We start from the raw sequence: 16,576 nt of genomic DNA, 5'->3' as shown, positions 1-16,576 counted from the left end.
CAGTGGGGAAAAAATAGATGATCTGATTATGAAATAGTGCAGAAAGAAGAAAATGATAAAATCATTAAAGTTGATTTTGGAGAATGGTGTGTATATCATAGGTAAACAGTGGTGAAAATGAAAGTATGAAGTATAGGATTGAGATTGAGTCTCATACTCGTGGAACTTTTAACGAACAAATTGGAAGAAATGTCAAAAAAAGAGGACAGAGTTTTATAATGTTTTGTAGATGTGTATAATTGTATGAAAATGTGTAAAGAAACTAGGAGACAATTTCAGAAATTTATTTAGGGAATTGAGGATGAAGGGAAAAAAACATGAGCCATGGAAATCCAGAAGAAGACTACGATAAAATCTATGAATATGGCTATAGAGGAAGTCGGAAAGTTTAGGACGATATAGCCCAGGAAAGAATGTTCTGAGGAGATGCACTACCATGCGTGAAGTGACGTGTTTCAAGGGGCTAAAAGGAACTTTTTATAAGGAAAATGTAGAAAAGGATAGAAGTAATTGATAGGGAGAAGAGATGAAGGGAAGAGTACATAGAAATACTTTACCTGTTGCTCAAGGGAGTTTGATACATAAAATAATATTGGAAGTAAGGCGGAAGGGACAAGAAAGAAGAAAAGGTTAAAGAAAAATAAAGATGATTCGGAATTGAGAATTTAGGTGACGAGACATACGAGGGTTGGGGCAAAAGTTATGGCAAGTATTTTTTTCTTGAAGATACCAGTCCGGTTGGAAAATGTGAGATATACAGACGAAAGGGCAAGGTGTTAACTACATGTGTGGAAATGAATAGCACTGAAATATCGTAACACACTAATGTATTACGGTAGTATACAGGGCAATATGGCCTTCACGGTGCAAAAGAATGACAACACAGTACGCATACAGTTGACATAAATCTGGGCCTAAAGACCCTCAAAGTAGTCCCCTGCTACTTGCATCACACGCTGCCAACGATGTGGGAGGCGCTGAATACCATCCGCCTCAGCATTTGCCGCACCATGTGAAACAAAGTGCAAACAATGACACCCCTGACGTCATACGCAACGATCACCATCAATTTGACTGGGGAAGAATTCTGACGGAACTTCTACCTCCTTGGTGATCCAACATGTCGCCACTCCGCGGACTGACGTTTCATTTCTGGTTCGTATGCCCTGGCCTAAAATTCATCGATGGCGATTATTCGTGACAAGAATTGATCGCCGTCCTGTTGTCAGCGTGCAAGGTGGTCGGAGCATATTGCATAGCGCATCTACCTTTTAACTTCCGTCAGTGCATGCGGTACCCACCGCGATGCGATTTTGCGTAGTTGCAGCTCATTACGCAATATCCTGTGGACGATGTGTTCTCGATGCCACTTGCATCCGCCAACTCCAGTAGCGTCCATCGTCTGTCTTCATCCAGGAGCTCCTCGGTGACGGCACGTGCTACGTCGGTCCGCACACTGACAGGTCGTCCCGAACGTTGCTCATCACTGGTTGACACGCGTCCTTGCTGAAACTTTCCTACCCAGCGTGCATGGTACTGTCCGGTATGGTAGGGCATTATTCCCAAGGGTTTCCACTAATTCACTGTGACATTCCATCACATTTCTCCCTCGGAGAACGGCTATTTTGATGTAAGCGCGCTGCTCAACACGGGTTAATTCCATCTCGCACGACACTCACAAACTGACTGATTTCACAGCCCTCGCTGTGCTACTACCAGCTACCACAGAGCGATCTATTGTTCTGCATACACACTATGCCTGCAGAACTTCCACACGACACATGTAAGTTTGTGATCCGCTCACATATCTGGAAGAAAAAAAAATAGTTGCCATGACTTTTGCCCCAACTCTCGTAGATTCTTAAAGTTGCTGAGAAGAAGAGTTAAAATATATAGAAAAGGAAAGAAGAGAGTTTTAGACTTTGGAAGAGAGAAGGAAAAGACTTAAAAGGCAGAACAAGGAGTAGTATATAGAATGAGTTGTAAAGAATGTAATATAAGTACATAGAAAAAAGAAGAAAGATGATGTTACAAACAGTCAATGTCAGATTAAGCAGAAAGAACAATGTCATACATATAAGTATGTCAAAGAAATATATTATGAAATAGATTTGGAAAGAATAGAAGTTCTGGAGAGAAAAAAAAGAAGCGCAATGTATTAAGAAATATGAGAAGGTAATATACATTAATTGGAAAAGTGAGCTTATGATACAAAATTTATGGAATACTGCTGGACAAAGCAGAATGAAAAGAATTAAATAAGAAGAAAACTAAAAGTAAATATCTTTGTCATATGTATGGTTTCCAAATTTAGAACTGGTGTGCAAATAATTAGTGAAAATGCATAATAATTAACTGATTTAAAATGAATCCTTTGCAAAAAAAATAATTCTAATAATAATGGGATGACTAAAAATTTACGTTTTGTGCAAGGAGATGTAAAAATATAAAGATAAAACTCGAATTGTTCTGGAAAGAGTGAGTACAACCCCCTTTCACTTTCAGTTTATATTTTAATTGTTATTCTTAGATTGATCTTTCATAACTGTCTGGTGAATGCAATAATACATTACCCTAGGGAACCTGTCACATACGTGATATTAATGTATTTAATTATTCTTGTCAGTGTCACTTTATTTATACTATCGAATATTTCCAAAACTATAATAAACAATACACATACATGAATAAAATTCCGACTCTTCGTTCAAATTAATAAATAATTTATTATACACTTTATTATAAGACGAATCACTAGGCACTCTGCTTGCAAAGTCTATTATATGTCTATTCTAAATAAAAATTTAACATTTTGAAATATTTGTTCTAGGAAATGGACAGTATTCGATAAAAATTAGAATTTATTATTACAGAAAAATAAGCGATATCTCCACCGAAAGATAGGTAGCTTAAGTTATTTTTTTCCACTAATTTAAGCAAAATCAAATTTAAACAGCTGTTGAAACTTATGTAATAGTTTAATGCTGTTAATATATATGTGTGTTTTTCAGCTTTCCTTTCTGGCACCAACTGAAATACCAATTCTCAAAGGCATTGGATCTTTTTGGTACTCAAAACAATACACATACCCATATGAACTTGTGGTAAAGATTCTAATAACTGAAGAAGTTGTGGATAGCGATGTGAGTATTCTTCCTCCCGAGTCACGCCGGTGTAAATTTCCGAATGAAAATGAAGGTTTATGGGCTTTCAAATACTACAGCTATTCAGCATGTATTGCACAGTGTTTAATCGAAAGAAAGCTGGAATTGTGCAATTGTACTGATTACATTATCGGATATGTTTCAGGTAATAGTTTATTGTTTCATTTAATAAAATATTGTAGAACAGTATTCATATTTAAACAGAATATTATCTGATTTATTCAACTTTTCGCTACTCTTAGAGATATTTACCTTTCTTCAAATATTATACTTTATTAGCTGATATTTTCATTTTAGTAGTCGTCTTTAACACTTTCGCTCCTGGCAGTGGCGTGTATACGATTGTTTCGGGGGGGGGGTCTTTGCTAACTTTCGGCGGAGGTGCGGCTTTGCCTGAAAATGTGAAAATTCTGCAAGATATTTCATATACTTTACTATAGTAAGTAAGATTTCGGGGGAGGCTTAAGCCAGGAAGCCACCCCCTAAATACGCCACTGGCTCCTGGCATTTATACACAATAGCTATACAAATTTCAGTTTACTGGCAATGGAAAGCTTTCTTAAATATAAATATTAATCCTTTAACTGGCAAAGTTTTCATGGAAATGTTTACTCTTAGGTGGCAGATGTAGTACTACGTTGTAGCCACAAGAACAGTAAAACTATGAAACATTGATGTATGTTTCACACAAACAACAATAGCATGCAACAATAAACAAAACAACGTTACAAGAACGTCCCGCCCTCACCAAGACGTTTGCCACTGTTTTGAAATGCAATTTCTGTTTCGTTTATTACAGCAGCAGCAATGTTCTTCTTACGAGCAACAACGTGCAATCTGTTATTGCATAAGCCAATAATATCGTTTGCACATTATGGAGATTCAGAGCAATCTATTGATTTGTTTCCGACTTAAATGTAAGAAACGTTTTCAAGAGAGACCTCCATCATTGCAACTGAACATTAGTGACTTTTTAGTCAGGACGTAGTACTACGTCGTAGCCATTTCCACTGCACATATACCTTGACGTAGTATTACGTCATAAATAGTCAAAGGGTTAAGTAGCAAAAATAGTAGACATAATAAATTCATGGCAAACAATTACTCTAAATATTTGTTTTGAATTTGAATATAACATAATGTCTTATTATTGCACAGTCCTCGTGTATTACAAAATAAAAACTACAGGGTGCGGCACGTAAAACCGGCCCGTAAAGTGAACACATAAAATGAAATGTAATGTATTGAATATGATTAACTACAACACATAACTGAAATGTAATGCATTGAATATGACTACTCACCTTCACAGCAGCCTTCACAGCAGGTGCTGAAAGTGTCCTTCGCCCACTTCAACACACATGTGAGCACGATTGAGGAGATTCATATATACCCTTGTCAGTTCTTGTGTTGTAATGCTATTGGTGACATCCTGGATCCTGGTCTTGAGTTCTTTAATTGTGTGTGGATTTGTTTCGTATACTCTTCCCTTTAACAGTCCCCATAAGTAAAAGTCACACGTGGACAAGTCTGGTGACCGAGGAGGCCACAAGCCTCTGCTGATTGTCCTCTCTGGTGTAAACATCTCATGCATAAGGGACAAGGATGCAGCTGATGTGTGGCATGTTGCACCGTCTGTAAAATACATCTGCAACTTCTCTCACTCACATGAACCTGTTGACTCAATCTCCTGGTTGACTTTCGAGGACTTCTTGTCATTATATCCTCCACCTGCATCTTTAATTCAGGTGTGCAGACAGACGGTCGTCTGTTCCTGGGAGCATTTTGAACCGATCCTGTACGCCGCCATTTTTCAATCAATGGTGCTTTTTGCTGGCACAGAACGTCCTGGAAATTTCTCCCGAAACAAATTCTTTGTTTTCACAAAAGATCCAGTGAGAATGAACCCTTCAACAATGGCAACACGCTCGGGTATCGAATACGGCATTATCACACACTGACACTCACCCCGCTTAACACAACGAGGCCTTTTTCTCAACTGGTTTCGACAAGTTTCACTGGCTGCGGCTGCACGTGACTGCTGCAAGTCACGTAAGTCGACCCGACCTCGACACGCCATCTCTTGGTAGAAAGGTAGATTATTTAAGTGTTGCCAAAAACACAATATACCAGAATATTACGACGGGCCGCACCCTGTATATGACAAGAGATACAGTTTAGTCTTTTAGAGACCGCAATTAAAAATAAATAATATTATTGGCGTTTCGTACAGAAATTTTATACAGATACATTCTAAAACAATACTTTATTGCATTGCACTGTAACTCACACTGCCATCTTCGATATCACAGAAATCATTGTCATCCAAATAGAAAACAAGTACTTGGTGACATTGTCAGTAGATAACAGAATCAACTACATCTCAGAATAGTTAAGTCATGTCATCTTCTTGGGATTGTTGTTTGAAGTAACAGGCTTTAGCCCCTTATTCACAAACTACTGAGAAACTAATGTTGTTTCAAGTCATTTATCGCCTCAAATAGTAATCTTAGAAAAAAGAGACAAGGCCAAAACAATGTATTGAGGATAGTGTAAACTACTATAATAATCATGCTCGTTTGGTAGGTAGAAATACAAAGAGAAATAATTGATTACGTACACTTGTGTTACCTGGCTTTTTACGACCCCAATGGTAAACAATCATTTTTTTACATAAAAACAAAACAACATTCTATGTTTAAAACATTAAACATACAAAGGGGCTTAAAAAACAAGAACAAACTTTTAGATACGTTAGTTTAAGAAGTATACTGCATTAAATATCTTTGAGATCCCAAAAGGTTGAGTTGAGTTCATTTTTAGTTTAACATCCCTTTCAGCAGCGAGGCTATATAAAACGGGACCTACTGATTAACGTGGAATTCGTAACCACATGAGGGAATCGAACCGTGGTCTCCCACGCCAAAAACGCTTACGGTAATCGCTTACCCACGAAGGAGTTCGGATCCCAAAAGGACTCCACGCCAGCACATACCGGGTAGTATTACTTCAATATTATTTCAATGGAATGCTCTTTTACTGTAATGAATGGTTATTTCTGTTTCAAGAGAAATTCAAGTACAGAAACTGCTTATTTGCTATATTATCTCATTGCGTGAAATCGCTACGAGTAGACTAAATTAATTCTTTTTTCCTTTGATTTGATTATTTCATGTAATATTACATTGAAAGATGAAGCTACTTTATTGTAAAAAAAAAATAATAATAACACATGCTCACCACCAAAGTGCCCTAAAAGAAGAAAACTGATAACTAAAGGATATTCACTATTTCACCGATATATATATCCAAAATAACCATTGGAAAGTACGAGAGTGACTGTCACCGATTTTACAGGAGAATGCTTTCAGGGGCCACCCTGTCCACTCTACAACTGAGAAACTGTTCCCTACGGTGTGACAGACATTAAATAAATTGTGATAATCCTTTGAAGGAGAATAGCTTAACATAATAGTTAGGATTACTTCCCCTTGCTTAATTACTCGTTCCCACCGTACTGAGTGATCTCTATACTCTTCGGAAAGGATGCACCAACAAAAAAAAAAAAAAAAGAAAAAAAAAAAGATAGGGTTGAATTCTGAATATTTTTCAAGACTTTAATGGACACTTGTTTACTTAAAAAATATTTACTGACAAATAACCACATTCCGCACTCGGACATGAACTTCAATTTAGGTTGTAAACATGAAACACGTACAATAATATTCATTTCTAATTATACCACTTATTTTGTTTGATATAAATTTACATGTCGCAAATAATAGCCCCACCTCTATGCTGGATTACTTATGTTCTAAATTTGTTTTACCTTGCAATCAGTGGCGTATTCCATGGGCAGCCGAGGCTACCGGTGGTAGCCCTGCAACATTAATAAAGAAAGTTAATATAATACGTATAAACTAATTTTAAATAATACGTTTACAGTTCATTATCTTCTTTTTATGGTACTAATTTCTCTAAATTTTTCGCAAACGTGAATACGTACTAAGGCAGCCGTTAACAGTTGGAACGCAATCTCTCTCGCTTTCGTAGACACTGATGATTTAGCAACCCCTGACACGGGATGGTCCCACAAGTTGTCGCTAAAATCTGATTGCCACATAGTACATCTGATAGACCATCATGAGAAATAAAAATGAGCAAAATTTAAGATGCTATGAACCAGAAGCATAGGAGCTACTGGGCTTCAAAATTTGAATCTCCAAAATATTATATGATGGAATTATATACGGTTAAGGTAAATATCTTAGAAACCGTTAAAGCAATCAAAACAAAGGTTGCACAATATAATCAAAACAAAATGCCCTATCGAGAACCATAAACAGGGTTGCCATATGAAGCAGTGTTGCCAACTCAGCATAAAAATATTTTCTTTGAAATAGCACCATATACAATTGTACAGATTTAAAATGCACTACTATCACTAAACAAAACAGTGAAGTGTAGTGGTACAGAGTTGCACACAATTGGAGCTACGTGTGCTGGAAATGTATAATGGAGAACTCTAATATGTGGCAACAGATGGTAATAAAGGAATCTGGATCTCACCCTATGAATTTAGTTCAAATGCATGTCAGCAGTGTCGCAAAATATTGATGCATTTGAAAAACGAAATTGAGTGATGCCATTTTTGCGCCATGTGTCAGCTCCGTGCACTCTGTAGTTGTGGTGCTGAAGGTACAGAAAATACTGGGGCAGGTTGTTGGTATCGATTCCAATTAGGTGGCGGATTACATAACGGATAAATTAATTGTTGATGATGTATAGGGAAGGAAGCGCCAGCGACTGCCGATGAGTTTAAACTGCTGACTGGTAAGTTGTGATCGCAGAGTGAATAAATTGCCTGTTGTAACTCTACGTAATCACGTATTTTCATTAGGTTATGCGCCTTTTCCAAGTTATGTATGTCTCTATGTAAATCTTAAACTGTTGTGAATGTTTTTAAAGCGATCTTTTACAAAAAGTTACAGGTAATACTACCTATAGGCTGGTAGTTTTGGTCTACTCAAGTCAATTAATTTAGCTTTTAATTGTTCGTAATTAAGTGAATTGAATTGGTTCTGGGCCTTTAACTGTAACACTAAATCGAGCGCCATGTCTTGTAAATACATCGCTAGTAGTTCTTTCTTTTTCTCAGCATTTCAAGAATGCAATAACGCAAGATGATGAAAGAGCATAAAAAATCTATCGGGGTCCTCCGTAACGTGTCCCAAATATTTAGTGAGGTGTGATATATTGAAAGAAGGGCGTGAATTCTGATCCATATTTGCATCGTCCTCCGGAAAAGTGTTCTTTCCTGATCTAGTATGAGGCATGCACTAAAATAAAGTCAAGTCCGAGTCACTAATTTCACACTTGAGAAAATCACATACCTTTAAAAAGAGTTCACTTCCGGTAAGGGAGAATACTGTCCGGTAAGGGAGTATTCAGATCAGAACTGAGCCGCTCAAAGCCTTGTAAACTTTGCCCCATATAGGTATAGGTAGAGCGTTAATAAAAAGAGTGCCCGGGTTAGTTATAGGTAGGGATGCGCACGAGACAATATTTGAGACTGTCTCGTCTCGAAAAGACGCTGCAAAAGTGATGTCTCGACTCGAAAAATATATATATTTCTCTTCGAAGAGCTGTGTCTCGACTCGAATTTTGTCAGGAAAATTCTGTCTCGACTCGACTCGAGCGCATCCCTAGTTATAGGTAGTCTTTTACCGTAAGGTCTCAGACAGGATCTCTACAGAGCCCCGTAGGAGACTAAGCAGAGGGGTATTAAGGATCCAATGCTCTGTAGCAGGCAAAGGCGGGTTAAGTTGCCAACAGAGCCCCGTAGCAGGCTAATCCAAGAGATAAGATAGGCCTAGGTCCGTAGCAGACTAGAGGCCTGGGGTTCGGTTACTCCTAATGTTCCGTGGCAAACAGTAGGAAGGTCACCAGAGAACTGGTACAGAATTGCCGTCGTCCAGCCAAGTGAAATTTGGTACTTAAACATATAAAAGATCAACATTTCACATGACGTCAATTACATCAGGGTAGTACATTCGGAAGGAGGTCGGGCCGAGAACTTTTCAGCCGACCCTCGTATATATATATATATATATATATATATATATATATATATATATATATATATATATATATATATATATATATATATATATATATATATATATATCTTGTGCATATATGTTACCCAATATTGTTCTGTTTCCTTATGAGAAAGCACTATTTACAAAAATCAGAGCTACGGAATTACAAACAATTTTTGTAACCATAACGTAACTATGTTTTCAAAAATGTTTTCTTATTGTCTTTGGTACTACAATTAGAACTCTAGAAAAAGCATTGTTGAGTCCCAAATCCACCAAAGTGTGATAGTTTTTCTAGATCTGTAACTTCTGTATGTGCCTTGTTCAGAATGCAAAATATTATTGGGGGACGAAATACGGACCTATTATCTTACTTTATATTTTTGTATATTTCTAAGAGCAAAAATTAGATATTTGTAAAACTAAGTACATAACGTCTCTGGTGCTCGTGAGCCTCCCGTTTTGGGGCTACATTTCACAAGATGCTCTGACGAACGATGTGCTCCTGTCTACAGCAATCTTTTTCCCACTATATAAATATTTGTTATTTATTTTTATGCTACTACCTTAATAGTATTTTTAAAAAGACAAAAGTCATGACAATCAATATCTATAAATGGAAACTGAGGAGTCAATTATGTGAATGTAGAAACATCTTACGAGGGAACCTATCTAAGTGCAACTCTGACTTCGAGTCGAGACTATGGTCGTTGGATACCTTGTCCCAAAAGAACATAACACGAAAAGTGATACATCCTCGATCGCAACCGTTGCAGAGATATAAGCGTGAAAAGTTAGAAATTGAGCTCCATACTATACATTACAAAGTCAGCTTCCGGGTCAGAATTTTCGGAAACGGTCAGGTAAGGAAACTCAGCGAATACATATCAAATTAGTGTTGGGAGCCCACCACCTTTTGAATGAAAAAATGTTGCCCCCGGAGCACTCGCAGGGTCCCAGGCGGGGTCCAACTCAAAATTGGCAAATGGAACCGGGGGTCAAGTAGCATATTGTATGAAAGCTATTGTTAAATAAAAGAAGATAGAACAAATCCCAACTCTCTATGATGACCCTGTGCAAACGGGCAACTGGTCAAAATGTCAATACAACCTACATCAGAAAATATATGGCCACTCTTCTAAATCCGTTAAGTTGTGACAATAACAAAACAGAAAAACACGTTTAAAAGTGCAAGGTATTGAAGTTAAATAAATTGTTGCAGAGTCTCTCACAGAGTTACACAACGGACCATGGTCATTCTATGGTCCATTGGTCATTCGAAGTCACACTTATACTTGGATAAGGTCCGTAATGTATAGTATGGAGCTCAATTTCTAACTTTTCACGCTTATATCTCTGCAACGGTTGCGATCGAGGATGTATCACTTTTCGTGTTATGTTCTTTCGGGACAAGGTATCCAACGACCATAGTCTCGACTCGAAGTCAGACTTGCACTTGGGTAGGTTCCCTCGTTAGAATACGATACAAGACTTTCACATCAGGTATACGTTTACCCAGGAATACAAGTTATTTATTCACGGATCTATTTTAATCTTACTAGTATTCTAAAAGTTTATATTTCACTTGTGGATAACCTATTTTCTAATTCCATAAAGTGCTGTAATCTGTTTAGATTTTAATTTTCGTATTTGTCTGTCGATATGGTTGTAAATGTCTATTGATTTGATAAATGTTCCAAACTCTATTTTAGAACGACAGAATTTGTGTGACAGTAGAGGAAGAAAATGTTTAGAAAATTTCAAAGGTAAGTCTGCATTTACGTATAAGAATTCAATATCCTCTCACATTAAAGATATAACCATTAGGTATGTGCTTGAGTTCCAGGAAAGATACATTTGCCAGGAAAAGACCTGCTGATCATAAACCCGGTTACAGGATTGATTTCTGATCAGGAGCCTAATAACAAACAAATAAAATTAATGGTTTGGACTGGGTCTCTTTGATTCGGGATTTTATTTTTTTTACTTATAATGTACAACAACTAAAGCAAACAATTGCACTGTCGCTGAAAGATAATGGATTTTTTTTATTCGGGAGATGTGTAGTCTTCAGGAAAATATACATACAAAACGTGCTATTATATTTATTACATTATAGACGTATTATTTTGGTCTCCTCCGGGGGAATCTCTCAGAGCTCCGGGAGACAGTGCCACCATAAAAACATGTCTGGAAGAAACACTGTTTTGCACAACAAATGTAATTACTGCTCTCTCTCTCTACTCTTTTTTTATACTAATGCTATAGGAAAAAAAAACTTCCCTCAAGAATTCAACACAGAGCAACTAACAAATCCAAAACACAATCTATTAAATCCAATGCACTATTAAAGGTTTATCAGCTGCGTACAAGGGAGTGGTTGCTGACTCACATTGAGTTTCCCACCAATGACGTCAGCATTTACGATTCATCAGAAACAAATGTCTGTAGAAGCTGAACGAGACGGCCTATCAAGATATAAAAAATACGGGTCTCTTAGTTTTTGTTACTCTTTCTATTGCACCAAACTTGTTTTTAACTCGAACTGTTCCTTTAAGAACTTTCATGTCATCGGGTGATTCAATAAGAACGTACCAGGCCTATATCGCAGCTAATACTAGAGCATCCAAACACGTAGAGCATCCAAACAAAAAATTGTACTACCAAATCGTATGTGTGGAATGCAATAAAAATAGAAGCGTCAGCAGTGGCATATCGTGAATATCTCCAACGGGTATCATCTGCAAAATTTGACATGGAAACAGGGGTTGGCTATGCCTCTATTGAAACAAGCGCACAATGGGAGAAACATCGAGAGGAAACACCTTGGCATATTTCTCCCTCATTGGCAGCAACACGGTCGCATTACTAGGTGAAATTCAGATGGTGCGAGGGTGTTTCCTCTCGACGTTTCTCCCATTCTGCGTTTGTTTCAATGGAGGCACAACCAACCCCTGTTTCCACTTCAAATTTTGCAAATGACCCCCGTTGTAGATATTCGCGATACGCCACTGATGTCGCTACTATTTTTATTGCATTCTACTCGTACGAATTAGTAGTACAATTGTTTATTTGACGGCTCTATGTGCATTATTAGCTGAGATGAAGGCCTGCTACGGGTAGTCAGATACAAGTCTGCAACAACGCCTCTAGCGGCTAAATGGGAAAGGATATGACATAGTTTGTCCTCTAAAAGTTGCATGACATTTAATGTCCTTTCGAACGATTCCAACAGTTATACCACTTTCCATTGCAAATTTTGAAGTTGCTCCCGTTGGATGAATTCAGGAGACTCCACTGGTCTCGCTACTATTTTTATTGCATTCTACACATACGATTTGATAATGAAATTTTTTGTTTGAAGGCTCTATGTGCAGTATTAGCTGCGATGTAGACCTGGTACGTTCCTATTCAATCACCCGGTGTGTATATATATGTCAAATTCGAGAAGTGCAACATAAGCTATCCTAATATTAGGCTCATTCTTTAAAAAAAAGACAGAGAAATATGAATGTAAAAGCAGCCGACGAGCACAAAGGAAGAGAATCCAGAACCCAATATAAACCCTGGATAACAGCAGACATATTGGAAATGATGGAGAAAAGAAGACAGTTCAAGATAATATACAAAGAAGCGGAAAACAGAAGGTGCAGAAATCATATCAACAGAGAAGTAAAGAGGGCCAGACAAAACTGAATAAACAACTTTTGCAAGGCAGTTGAGGAAAATATCGTCATAGTCAATACAGAAACAGCATATAGAAAACTTAGAGAAGAGTTGTGTGAGAAAAAGAAACACACAGAAATTATCATAGACAAGAACGAAACAACGCTGATAGAAGAGGAGCAGATAACAAGAAGATGGAAATATTACATTGAAGAACTGTGCAAAGGAGACAGAGTGAACGAAGAAGAGATAGAGAAGGAAGAAGACGTTGATGTAAATGAATTAGGACCATCAATTTTACAGTGCAAAGTTTACAATGTTTTGGAGAAAATTCAACATGGTTAAGCCCCAGGAATAGGCCAAGTACCAATGGAAGTGATTAAGAAACTCGGAATAGCAACAAAGGAGAAACTATTTAATCTTTATAAAGAATTGTACATCTGGGGAAAAGTACAAAGAGACTTCGGGAAAAGCATTTTTTGTCCCTATCCCAAAGAGAAAAGGCGCACGGAAATGCGAAGAACACAGAACTTTTGAGTTTGCTTTTCCATGCACCAAAAATACTGCGCAAAATTATCACACAACGAATGGAAGGGAAAGTCGAAGAACAGGTATCGAGGGTCAGTTTGAAGTCAGGAGAAAAAGGATAACAAGTGAAGCAAACACTGAGTTTACGGTTGATCATGGAACAGCAAATCAAAATAAACAAACCTATTGTGATAGCATTTCTAGATATAGAGAAAGATTTTGAGAACGTAGATTGGAATATCATGTTCAGAACGTTAATGAATTTGAAGGTGGATTACCGGAGAAGAATAATATACAAACTTTACAGGAACCAATCAGCTGTTATAGGAAGAGATCAGAAGGAAACAAGAATAAGTAAAAGAGTAAGGCAAGGATATGGAATTCACTTCTCCTGTTCAACATCTATATAAAAGAGGCTATGAAAGAATTCTTTGGTAAAAACGAGAAAGACGTAAAGGTAAATGGCCAGATTTTAGCATAATAAGAATTGCTGATGACATAGCACTGATAACAGGGAACGAAGAGGACTTTCAGGAAGCACTTTGAAACTTGAATGTCCAACTTCAAAATATATGCAAAATGAATATAAATGAGAAGAGAACCAGAGTGATAAAGTGCACAACAGCAGGACAGAAAGGGGCAAACGTGTAGCTAAAGGGAGAGAAAATCGAAGACGTTAAGACGTTCCCCTATTTAGGAAGTCTAATATCGTCGGATGGAACAAGTGAAAAAAGACGTAAGTTTTAGAATAGCACAGGCTAAACAAACATTCAATAGAAAAGAGGACTGTGAACATCAAGAAATTTGTCGTTGAACATTCGAAAATGATTTATTAAAAACCATGATATGGAGCGTGGAGCTTTACGGATCAGAGACGTGAACGTTGGAAGCATTTGAAAAGTGGTGTTGGAGCAGAATGCTGCGAATATTATAAACTGAAAGGAAAAACAACGAAGACGTACTAAAGGATGCTAATGAAGGACGACAGATCATGAAAATAATTTGAAAAAGAAGAAACAATATGCTTGTCCATCTTATTCGATACGCCGATTGTATCACCGTGTTGATAGAGGGAAAGGCAGAAGGAAAACCATAAAGAGGAAGGCCAAGAATAGAATATTTAAATGCAGTTATGAAGAAGATACCTTTTCAAAGTATAAAACAGCTCTCTCAAGGAAGAGAAAAGTTTTAAAACTTCCATGTTGCCCACCAACCTATGGTTGAGGTGACAGTGTGAAGAGATTATGTAGACTTCATGTATTGGAGTGTATGTAATACTATTTTCATATACACTATTATATACACTGAATAGCAATATATATTCACCTCAACTTGCCCAAAATGTATTGCTTATAGTGTTTAGTATTTCTTACTTTAGTTGCAAATACCTACATAGTTAAAAAATAGTAGTATTTTATATATTACTTGTGAATTACAGAGAACTTGGAACTTGTTCCCATTCCTGATCTGAAAGGAAAAGGGCTCTATTGCGAATGCTTATTGTCCTGTGGTCAATATAATATCAAAGAACTACATAATACATTGTAAGTATGACACTATTGATCGAATTATCTTTTTCAGTAATTAAAAAGTACATATTTTAAAATAAGTAACATTTTTTAATGCTTGCTTAGTAGCTGTATTTTAGTGTGATATGTACTGCCGTAGTTATAGCTCTTATTCTTCAAATTTTACTTAAACTATTGGTAAGAACAAATATCAATAGCCAGGTATAGAAAAGAAAGCTAACAAGAGAACTATTTTCGTAGTTAATTTATTAGAGTCTATTATTATTATTATTATTATTATTATTATTATTATTATTATTATTATTATTATTATTATTATTATTTCATTCTTTGACTCACTATCAAACTTGCTTAAAGGAAATACATCAGCTTACTGATTATCTCATTTAAAATATGTCAATGTACTTGTAAAGATCTTACGTGTCCTCGTGTTTCAGGCTTGGCACTTTTGTTTTTCTTTACATTTATTGATATGCCTGATCCTTGAAAATTGAATGAATATGGAATCCATTTGATTTTTACGTTCCCTTCAACAACGAGAAGAACTTAAAGAATTTCAGAGATACTACCGATTTCTCAAAAGCTTCATACACATTCTACTCTCAAGAAATATGATGAAGAATTGATGAGTATGTGAACATTGACGCTGGATAGACGGTCAATTGTAGCGCTCCCATCCGCCGTCGAAGTCAGGAAACCCGCCGAGTGTCCAACACACGTGGATTAGCAAAAGGTCGCACGATATGTTGACAAATCAGCAGCTCCCCCAACCAACTACAGAGGGAACTACACGAGCTGATGTCCTTCCATGGTATCCAAAGCAAAGCAGGCATTAAGTGATAATTCAGCATTCAACATTATACCAGAAATACCACAAATATAAAGTACTTATATCTAATAAATAACCAAAGACTCAGATCAACTTAACAAAGGTTTATTAACAAATTAAATTACAGGGTGATATCTGATCGCTCAGATATCTAAAAACAACAATAAATTTACCGTCGAAGTACTGTATCATAGATTCTATTCATCAGCTTCAATTTAACTGCATTCAATGTCAATTCAAGTCAAATGCAAGTCAAAATAAAATTTAACTCTTCAATATTATTAATATCCAAATTTCAATATATTTACTAAATTTAATTTCAATTAAGGAGAGAGATCGAGATTCAAAATGCCTCAGTAGATTCAATATATATATATATATCATTCGAATTATTAAGTACTTCGTAAAAGTCCAAGCTCTGGGGAGGATGAATACTAATGCAATCTCAACAATTATACTTCTTATATATTTAAATTTTAAAGCAAGGGTGGTCATTAGAAAATTTCAACATCGAACCCCGAAATGTCTTATCTCGTTCAAGAATCTTTCTAATTAAATTTCTGACTAATCAATAAATTAATCAAACTTAATCACACTATAAGAAATAATTCAGTAATAGATATATAATGGAGCAATAATAACACTACCACAAATACGAAAGGTAATATCAGCTTATAGCCAAAAATGATAAATGCTGAATTATCAAAAACTCGGAAATGAAAACGTATGGGCGACGAATTGAACCACAATAAACCACAA

The sequence above is a fragment of the Thermobia domestica genome, chromosome 4 (genome assembly GCF_964235325.1).
Source record: "Thermobia domestica chromosome 4, izTheDome1.hap1.1, whole genome shotgun sequence".
Lineage (NCBI taxonomy): Eukaryota > Metazoa > Arthropoda > Insecta > Zygentoma > Lepismatidae > Thermobia > Thermobia domestica.
The sequence above is the reverse complement of the archived record's forward strand: the minus strand, read 5'-3'. Positions refer to the sequence as shown.